Here is an 11,339-nt window from a genome sequence, read left to right as displayed (position 1 = left end):
TAAGGAAACAGATGTTCATATGTTATTCTGTTTTCTTCCAGTTTTTCACATATTTTTAAACGTTTAGCCATCTGAACGGTTTCAAATTCATTGTGTTATATAGAGTAAGCATACATCTAATTAATTTTTCTCTCTCCTGTTATCCATTTACCCCAATCATCTTCGTTAAGGAATGACTTGAGAATAATATGTAGTGAGTTTTTATTGTATTGCAGTTGTAAACCAAAAAGTTGTCTGACACAGATCTCAATCAATTTTGAGGTTTATTTTGCCAAGCCTGAGAATGTGCCTGGGAAAAAGAAACACAAGTCACAGTAGGATCTGCAGCTTGTGCTTTTTCCAATAAGGGTTTTGAGGACTTCAGTATTTAAAGGAGAAAGAGCAGGCAGAAAAGGAAAGTGGAAAGAAAAAAGGGGGAGGATAGGTAATGAGGCAAGTGGTCCCATTCTTGTAAGGCTTTGATTAAGGCTCACTGAATCCACATTTTACATGTGAAAAGAGAGGAGTGGGGAAAGTCAATTATGCATTTGTTTCATGCTCAGTAAATCTACATTTTACATAAGTATGTGAAATTACAGCTGTCTGTTTAGGAACAAACAGAGACAGTTTTTGCATGACCTAGTTCCCAAGCTTAACTTTTCACTTTGGCTTAAATGAGTTTGGGGTTCCGGGATTTTATTTTCCTCTCACATAGTTAAGAAAGCAACTCTAGCCCATTGCCCTATCATCAAATGATTATTCTAATCTATTATAAAACACGTCTTAAGGTTTATAACGCTCTGTAAAAGGATGCTTTTCTAGTGTTATTTTGGAGGAGCTAATGATACAGCAACATTGAACCATTCTAATGAAAGTTGAGAATTAGATCACCAAAAAAAAAAAAAGCAAGCAAGCAACTTGTCAGCCATATCCATTCAATCCTTCCCTTCTGCTTGAGACTCCCAAAAAATTCGCTACAAGAAATAGCAAATAAGAAAGTACTGGTTTGAGAGGACTGAGTTGGTGCCCAATACCTCGAGTGCAACCCTGTGATGAAGCTGAGCTGGAGCATACAACTGGGCCTGCAAACTGAAGCCTGCTCCAAAATCCTGAGATAATACCACTCTCCAGCCAGATGCAAGATCCAACAACACACCGATCTGCGCCTTTCGACGTGTGTGTAGAGAAGAGAGAAACCTGGCAGGCCCTAAGTCACTTAGCACCCAAGCTCATGAAAGCAGCTCAGACCCGGAGGCAGGGAGGCAGAGGCAAGCTGAGCGCCATAGCCTCTCTCTCTAGTTGTCATATTGCTTCTATTTTGCCTTACATTCATTTTCTAATATAGGTATAGAATAGACTCCTCTGGTCAGTTTATCCTCTTTTAACCCAATGCTATACTGGTTTGGTTTTTATTACTTTCTAAAATGTTTCAAATTTGACAGCAATTTTACATAAATATATACATATTGACTATTTCATATTGAGTCCTTTAGTCCTCCAGGTGACTACCAAATTGTCAATTTCTATTTTCTATTCTGCTATAACTTCAACTGGTAATGCATCAATCATGCAAAAACCTATGTGTTATATTTAGTTAAGAATTACTGTCTTCTTTACTTACAGTTCTCAACTGGCAATAGCATATATCTGTCCATTTATTCTTGTCCTCTTTTATCTTTCACGTTAGGATTTTATGATTTCCTTAAATGTTTTGTGTCCTGAGTTAATTCTCAGTAATTCAATATTTGTACAAAAAAAAAAGGAATCTTTTCTTAGTATTGTATATTTTAGCATTATGGCATTCACATGTACAAATAATAAATCTTGCAGATGTATTTCATATGTGCATTTAGGAGAACTTATTACCGCTGATAATTTTTGATAGATCCCTTTGAATTTTCCAATGATAGATTCATAAAATCTACAAAAAGTAAAATACTTATTTCTTTTTTTCCTTTATTTGTAATTATTGTTTTCTTCTCAACTATCATTAGAATTTTTGAATAATTAGGGTTTTTTTTTCCATTTGGGTATATTCTTTCTGTCTAAGTCTACCTTTAATGCTAAATTAAGTAATTTTTTTATTTCTACAAGTCTTAACATCGCTGTTCTTAAGACCAAATGAGCCAGGCATGGTGGCATACACCTGTAGTCTCAGCTTCTCCAGAGGTTTAGGCAGGAGGATCACCTGAGCCCAGTTCAAGGCCACAGTGCACTATGATTGTGCCTGTGAGTAGCCACTGCACTCCAGCCTGGGCAACATAGCAAGACCCTTTATCTCTTTAAAGAATCACTTGGAAGGAGCTATTTGTGATTAAACATAAGAAATTCAAATGCTAAGTAGAGTAGCAGTCTTTCATTTCCTTTAATGAATTAGAAAAACATCTCTAAAGAGTAACTATTTGGGGCCTATCTCAGAAATCACTAACTTTTGGGGGCCATTAATTGCTTTCTCTTTCCCTGAAGTCTTCAAGAATAGTGCAGCCTTGAGTGAGGGTTGATGGGGGAAGCAAAAGGATGGGATTCTGATAGTCAGGGCCGATCATGTCTAGCAGAAGAGTACCTTGGAGAAAGTCACTCTCCCAGCTCTGATCCTAATGCCTGTGGGTTTTCTGAATAGAAAAGAGGATAATCAATGAGTCTAGTTCCACGGGCAGCTGGTTAAGGGACGGAATCTGCCTTCTAGCATAACTGCTTTAAAAACACTATTTTATCCTTTTAAAAATTATTATTATTATTTTAAGATGGAGTTTTGCTCTTGTTGCCCAGGCTGGAGTGCAATGGTGCAATCTTGGCTCGCTGCAACCTCCGACTCCTGGGTTCAAGCAATTGTCCTGCCTCAACCTCCTGAGTAGCTGGGATTACAGATGCCCACCAGCACGCCTGGCTAATTTTTTGTATTTTTAGCAGAGACGGGATTTCGCCATGTTGGCCAGGCTGGTCTCGAACTCCTAACCTCAGGTGATCCACCCACCTCAGCCTCCCAAAGTGCTGGGATTACAGGCAAAAATGATTATTTTTTAAATCATTCCAACATTAGTTATTTGTAGCTGACACAAAATACAGTGGCCTCTCAATCTTGAGTTCCTGAGGCCATGTTTCCATCCCCCTCCTGGCCACAGGGGTGAGTACTTGAGCCAAACTGAGCCAATCATGACACCTCACCCCTGGCCACAAGAAACTGGCAAATAACTAAGTCAGGGCAAGCAAAATCTTTCACCACAATGCTCCAAAATGGAGCTGGAGGCAGAAAGAACCATGTCCTGTCTGTGGCACAGCTGTTAGGACCTCAGTCTGGCATGCCTGCAGCTGCATCCCCTGCCACAGAGAGAGAACTGGTTGGATAGAACAAAGCCAACACACAGAGAGGTGGAGGCGGGAGAACAGAGGACAAGAGGAAGTCCTGGTGGCATGCAAGTTTCTGATTTCTGTCATTCCTGGGGCCAGCTTGAGCCCCAGCCTTCCCAAGTTTCAAACTTACAAGCCAGTAAGTCCCAATCTGCTTAAGCCAACTTGTAAATTTTTCACTCATAACCCAAAGAGTCCTGAAGCTGTTCCTAGATTTTTTTCTCCCTTCTCTGGATTCCGTTGGGATATCTATCACTAACCCACAGTGACTGCACTGTCTTTAAAGGCAGCTACAATTTCTCTCTCATTTCTTATACAATCTGTGGCTGAATACAGGGACTCTTGAGTTATGAGTATCTTAGTCCCCCAGCTCCTCTCTCCCTAGTCAAATCCCAGCTCCAGCACTTATTAGCTGGAAGACATAAAAACCCAGTGTGACACCTGGAGAAAGTGATCTGTTTCGGTGGACCCTCTTTAACGGGAATTCCTTCTTTTTTGTGGGCTGCTTTGTAGGTTGGCAATCACATAGCTTATGAATGTCACTAATCTGGGGGCTCCCGGAGCATTATCTCAAGTACACATTCCCATTTGGTCATTCAGGGCCATCATTCTTTAGCTTCCCCTTCCTTCACTATTCCTTTGTATCCTACACTGTCATTATAAATGATCCAAAAAGCTAAAACCAGAAGAAAGAATAACACAGAGGCAGCACCTGCCAAAAGAAGACACAAATAGGAGGGAGATTCAGAGTAGAAAATGGATGTTTCTTGGGACTGTTGGAGCTTCCAAGGAGAGAAGTGTATTCTGTTTTTTGTTTTTGTTTTTTTTTTTTTTTGATATTAACTATCTTCTTTTCTTCTTCTTCTTCCTTTTTTTTAGAGACGGGGGTTTCACCATGTTGGCCAGGCTGGTCGTGAAGTCCTGGCCTCAAGTGGTCCACCAGTCTCAGCCTCCCAAAATGCTAGGATTACAGGCATGAGCCACCATGGCCAGCCAATACTAACTATCTTTTTTATTTATTTTATTTTACTTTCTTTCTGTTTTTAGAGACAGTGTCTTGCTTGCTCAGGCTGGAGTGCAGTGGTGTGATCATAGCTCACCACAGCCTCTAACTCCTGGGCTCAAGGGAACCTCCTACCTCAGCCTCCTAAGTGGCTGCAGTCACAGGCACTGTGCCCAGCTATATATATATTTTTTTAAAGATAGGGTCTTTAAAAAAAGATGCCTAGCTATTTTTTTTTTTAAGATAGGGTCTCTGTATGTTGCCCAGGCTGGTCTCAAACTCTTGACCTCAAACAATCCCATGCCCAGCTATTTTTTTTTTTTTAAGATAGGGTCTCTGTATGTTGCCCAGGCTCGTCTCAAACTCTTGACCTCAAACAATCCTCCCGCCTTGGCCTCCCAAAGTGCTGGAATTACAAGCATAAGCCTTGGTGCCCAGCCAACTGCCTTTTTTATATTTACCATAATATTGGCTTAGAAGCTTTCAGAGGACAATGAGAATTAATTCATGAAATACTGCCAAACTGGAAACTGAGAATTTCCTCATGAGGACGGTGCTGTCGTGGCTAAGGTTTACAGATAAGACAGTGTTTGTTACTGACGGTACAGGGACTGCCTAATCAGCTGGTGCATTATCACCACCATCCTGACAATTCCACGTACTTATTACATGTGATCCTTTTCCAAGGCTCCATCTAAAATGAAATGTTTTGCAATCCTAGCTGCTTTAAGGTGTACCAAATCACTGTCATTAAGGTTTATAACAACTGAGTCATCTGCCAGGAAGGGGAAACCTTTGCCCTAGAACTATTCATCCAGAGAAGGTAAGTTCTTGAGGACCTGGGATGTTTTTTGTTTTGCTTTGTTATACAATGATCAGAAAAATAACAAAATATTAAATCTTTTTATTATGACCATTAGAGTAAGAACACAAGAAAAACCCAAAATAGAAATATTTGAAAATACTTGGAAAAGGAAAATTTAAAAGCCTAGATAGCTAACCCAGCACAGTATCTAAGTTATAGACACTTGAGGCAGTTATATAAAAGGATATAGAAATCAGATCCTTTAAAACAAATCCCCTCACAGAGTAGATGTTCTAATTGTAGTTATTGGAAAAATATGTTAAAAATGTAATCACTTAAAAAATTAAAAAGGGAAATGTTGTACTTCTCTCTTTCTCCTTCTCCTGTCTGTGTATACTTTCCTAGGCTCCTAGGAGATCTGTTCAGGTACATACACACGTGTGGGTGGAGCTGTAGCAGGAAGAGGATCTCAAGCTGTCCTTCTGGAAACTGCTATGGCCATCAGCTCCTGGGCAGAAGGGCTTACTGAATTTTGAAACCTGGAAATTAGCCTTAAGTCTTAGGGAGGTCAAAAGCAGTTAAAAGCAGAGATGAGAAAAGGCCTTAGGTGAGAGGACCAATCCTTTTATTGGCAGGTCAAGTAAGTTCCCTAGTACAGCAGGCTGCTGAGTCTGAGGAATGGCTTTGTAGTCTCAGTCAAATTGCAAATCAGATTTTTACCTCCATTCTCACACTTACTGGTCTAATTTCCTTTCCATTTGTTTTGGTGGTAGAGCATTGATTTGATTGGGCTCTGCTTGGTCATTTACCAGCTTAAAGATCTCCATGTAGGTTCTGTGTAAGTTGCACTTAAAGGGGAGACAGGTTGCACCCTCTTCCCCCTCCTGAGGCATGATGGGACCCTCCTGGGGTGGCACGTGCTGCCTGGGGACTGCACGGTAGCCTCACAGAAGAGGCTTGATGGCCAGACTGACCAAATTCTAACCCCAGTATTTCTCCTCTGCCAAATGACGATTAACAATGTCTCCTACAAAAGACTATTTGAAGGATTAAATGAGATCATATACAAAACACCTGACACAGAGGCTAGACCTGAGTACGGTGTCCCTTCCTCCAAAACCGCATTATTCCCTCAGAGCAGGGAGTGATGATGTCTAAGATCCCAAAACTCATGCATATCCACCTTGAAGGGTCTGTTTCCACCTCCCAAGCTAGTCTGAAATAAAATCTCATGGCCATTTAAATGGCCAGTGGTTATTAATTGTATCTTTCCAAAACAGTTTTTCACAGGCATCTGAGAACACTGAAGAAATTTCTTATAATCGGCAGCTCTAAAAATGGCAAGCCCTTCATTTCTAATGTAAAATACATCTCACACTGGGGTTAATGTTATAGAAGCTTCCAATCCAATGACTCTAGCAGTCAGACTTGACTTCAGTGGTGAAATTTGGTTTTATGTTAAGAATGTAGATACCAAAGGATAATTGTCTTTCCTGCAGTCCACACACTTATTTAAGTACGATTACTGATATGGAAGATGATCTGAATCTGAATGGAGTCCTATTTTTTCCAGGGCCTAACTAGTGATATCAGTAGAAATGCAGGAACTTTAAGGCCATTTTGAGCCCACAGATTAAATAATGTTCAATCTCTCCCTGGTATTTAAGAAAATAGATTAACTCATTAATTTCCCTGGGTACCAATAGGCCCAAAAGAGAGAATGAGTGTATATGCTTCCCTGAGTATTCAACTACTAGAGGATAATTTTGCCTATGAAATGTGATGTGGCAAAATTCTATGCAAAATGTGGAACTTTAAATTTGAAATAACACACTATTAAATGCAGTCATAAAGTCTCTGTACAAAATTTAAAATAATGTGAAACATCCCAAATTAAAAACTCTTCAAGAATCTCATCATTTTAAAGCTAGTAGTCCACATGAATTGAAAATTAATTATGTTACAGCCACAAAGGAGTCCATTTTCCACAGATATCCATTGTCCCTTGTCAGTGAAAACTGGTAGAACCCAATGGCATCACAAACGTGCAATGGTAGGCCTCACAAGTCTATCTTGACAGCTTGCTGTCATAAGGGGTATGGAACTATCAAAGGCTAGCAGGGAACCAAATCTGGAGATTAGCAAAGCCAATCCCCTCTTTCTACGGCACTGAGACCTTCCATAGAGGGACTTATTCTCTGCTTTGAAACAATACTGAAAATTCTTGAACTCCCACTTGGGAAGCAGTTAATTATTACCTTAGGACACTTATCTTAAATAATCACAGGGAACCATAGAAAAAGTAATCAAATGAAAGTCTCCTGGTACTTACTACCTGGTACTCCTGGTACCCATTGTAAGTACCAGGCCATGACAGACTGACATGGTTCCATTTCTCCTCTTACTTTAAAAATAACTGGATATGGGATGGGAGTTCTCCTATAATGGAAAAAGAGGAAACGTTTGCTACCAATTATGCACAACTAAGTAAACTGTTATGTGCCCCAGTCATAATCTTTAAAAACAACTATGAAGCAAAAATCCGTATACTATCAAAAAACTTAAAGTCTGAAACTAACAGATCATTAAAATTTGGACCAATTATAGTTACATGATATTAATAAATGTCATTTGACTAAAATGTATAGATACCTGCTCATTGATTTGTCCTTATGATATATTCTTATATTACATATGAATAATATGATTATGTTCCCATATAAGAAACTGAAGGTTTTTTTCTTCTGTTGACCCTAGAGTAAAATATAAAATTCTCAAAACTTATCTTGATCTCAATTTGAGAATTTTTTTATTATGGAGCAGTAACAGTTTACCCATAACTTGGTAGCAGGTAACCACCCAGGAGAACCATAGAACTTGTGGCTCAAATGGCATGACTCTGCATAGAAAACAATGATGAGATCAACCTTCAAAGGGCTGACTTTTCTTAATCAGGATTTTGATTGTAAACCATCGTAAACACATACTGCAAGGGAAAGGCACATATGCTATTGCTTTTGCTAATCAGACTCATATTAGTTTATTTTCACTCTGCTGTAAAGAAATACCGGAGACTGAATAATTTATAAAGGAAGAAGTTTAATTGACTAGCAGTTCTGCATGGGTGGGGAGGCCTCAGGAAACTTACAATCATGATGGAAGGGGAAGCAGGCACGTCTTACATAGTAGCAGGAGAGAGAGGAGAAAGCAAAGCAGGAGAGCCCCTTATAAAGCCATCAGATCTCGTGAGAACTCACTCACTATCAGGAGAACAGCATGGGGAAAACCGCCCCCGTAATCCATCACCTCCCACCCTCCACACATGGGGATTACAGGTCCCTTCCTCCACAAGTGAGGATTACAATTCAAGAAGAGATTTGGGTGGGGACCCAGAGCCAAACCATATCACCTATTGAAAAACTAGTTTTAATCAGTTCCCCCTCTTCATCCTCCTTCTTCCTTTCCCCAGTTCATTGAGAATAATCGGATTTTCTCTAATGTTCTTCCTCCTGCTTTTCTACCGCCCCCTGCTTTCTATCATCCCCTTATATTTCCTTTTCTAGCACTAGCCGTTCTTTCTTACACAGAGCTTATGATGTGCCAAACACTGTTCTAAACACTTTACGTTGTTATGTAATTTAATTCTTGCAACAACATTGCAAGATGTGTATTTTTATTACTCATTATAGAGATGAGGGAATTCAGGCACAGAGACATTAAGTAACTTGTCTAAATGCACACAATTAGTTAGTGTGTGGCTGGGATTCAAACCCAAGCCATCTGGCTCCAGAGTCTCCACCTTCACCGCCAGCATGTGGGCCACAATTATTCTTCTGTCACTAAAGTGACTTGCTACACCTTCCTTTTTTGGGGGTGACCACACTTCCAGGTTTTCCAGGGACAGCCGAAGTCTGCTGTCCACAGTCTTTTTTTTTTTTTTTTTTTTAATGAAGTCTTGCTCTGAAGCCCAGGCTGTAGTGCAGTGGTGTGATCTTGGCTCACTGGAGCCTCCATTTCCCAGGTTCAAGCAATTCTCCTGCCTTAACCTCCGGAGTAGCTGGGACTACAGGCATGCACCACCATGTCTGGCTAATTTTTGTATTTTCAGTAGGAACGGGGTTTCGCCATGGTGGCCCGGCTGGTCTCAAACTCCTGACCTCAGGTGATCTGTCAGTTTTGGCCTCCCAAAGTGCTGGGATTACAGACTTGAGCCACCGCACCCAGTCCACAGTCATTTTTGACATCACCTTTTTCACCCTCAAAATTGTTCCTGTTTAGGTAATAAAGTACATCACACTTTTAAAACTACCTACTTTTTATATCTACCATTTGTTGAATGTCTGCTACATACCAAAAAATCTGTACTTATTATTTTATTTAACCTCATAGGAATTCCATGGTGCAGTGATTATTGTTCCCATTTTATAGCTGAGGAAATTGAGGCTCAGAGAATTAGGAAGCCTCCCAAAATTGCATAACAGTAATTACTGGTCCAGGATTGAAATTCAGGTCTATCTGATGCAAAAGCTCATGGCCTTAACCACTACCCCCTTATGAAAGGCAAGAAGCCATGAAAAATCATCTGAAATGTCACTAGCCAGGTAAAGAAAGGCCTACCATTACTGCCTGCATAGAGTTCAACTAGGGCAGTTATTCTGAAAGTGTGGTTCACAGACCTTGCAACCTCTGAGATCCTTCCATGGGTCATTGAGATTCAAAATATTTTCCTATTACTACTAAGACGTTATTGGCCTCTTTCACTGTGTTTACATTTGAACTCCTAGTGCAAAAGTAATGGTGAGCCCATGGCAAGATACCACTTCACACCCACTAGGATGGATACAACTTTTAAAATTAGAAGATAATACTGGAAAGAATATGGTGAATTTGGAACTCTCACACATTGATGGTGTGAATGTAAAATGGTTCGGCTGCTATGGAAAATAATTTGATGGTTCTTCAAAAAGTTAACACAAAATTACCATATGGCCCAGCAATTCCACTCCTAGATATATACCCAAAATACTACAAACAACAATACACACATAACTTGGACAGCTTTGAAGAAGTTGATCAAATTTTTTGAAAAACAGCCACTATAACCTTCATGAAATATGAAATAGATAATTTGACTAGCCCTGTAACTATTTTAAAAAGTTGAATTCATAATTTTAAAACTCTCCCAAAAGAAATTCCAGGCCCAAATGGTTTTACTGAAAATTCTACTAAACATTTAAAAAATTAACACCAATTCTACACAATCCCTTCCCTCTCCCCCAACAAAATAGAAGAAGAGGCAACATTTTCCAGTTCATTTTAAGAAGCTAGTAGTATCCAGATATCAAAACCAGATAAAGACAGTACTAAAAAAGAAAACCCGACCAGGTGCCGTCGCTCACGCCTGTAATCCCAGCACTTTGGGAGACAGAGGCAAGTGGATCCCTTGAGGCCAGGAGTGCGAGACCAGGCTGGCCAATATGGTGAAACCCTGTCTCTACTAAAAATACAAAAATTAGCTGGGTGTGGTGGTGGGTGCCTGTTATCCCAGCTACTTGGGAGGCTGAGGCACAAGAATTGCTTGAACCTGGGAGGCGGAGGTTGCAGTGAGCCACGATCATGCCACTGCACTCCAGCCTGGGTGACAAGAGTGAGACTCAGTCTTAAAAAGAAAAACAAAAAAGAAAACCCAACAGACCAATATCCTTTATGAATGTAGAGGCAAAAATCTTTAACAAAATATAAGCAAATACAATTCAGCAATACATAAAAAGAATCATACACCATGACCAAGTGTGGCTTGTTCCAGGGAGTAAGATTGGTTCAATATTCAGAATCAATCAATGTAATCTACAGTATTAACCAGTTAAAGAATAAAAATCTCATGATTATATAGATTGGTACAGAAAAAGCATTTAAAACAATTCTACACTCATTTATGATAAAAACTTCCAGAAAAATAGAAATAGAGAAAAACTTCCTCAACTTGAAAAAGAGAATCTATACAAATCCTACAGATAACATTATACCTAATAATGAAAGACTGAATGCTTTTCCAAGACTGAAAACTAGGCAAGAACGTCCACTTTCATCACTCTATTCAGTGTAGTTCTGGAAGTTCTAGTCAGTGCAACAGGCAAGAAAGGAAATAAAAAGCATACAGATTAGAAAAAATAAAATAAAACCATCCCTATTTGTGAATAGCAT

Source organism: Pongo abelii, chromosome 17 (assembly GCF_028885655.2).
Source record: "Pongo abelii isolate AG06213 chromosome 17, NHGRI_mPonAbe1-v2.0_pri, whole genome shotgun sequence".
Classification (NCBI taxonomy): domain Eukaryota; kingdom Metazoa; phylum Chordata; class Mammalia; order Primates; family Hominidae; genus Pongo; species Pongo abelii.
The sequence above is the reverse complement of the archived record's forward strand: the minus strand, read 5'-3'. Positions refer to the sequence as shown.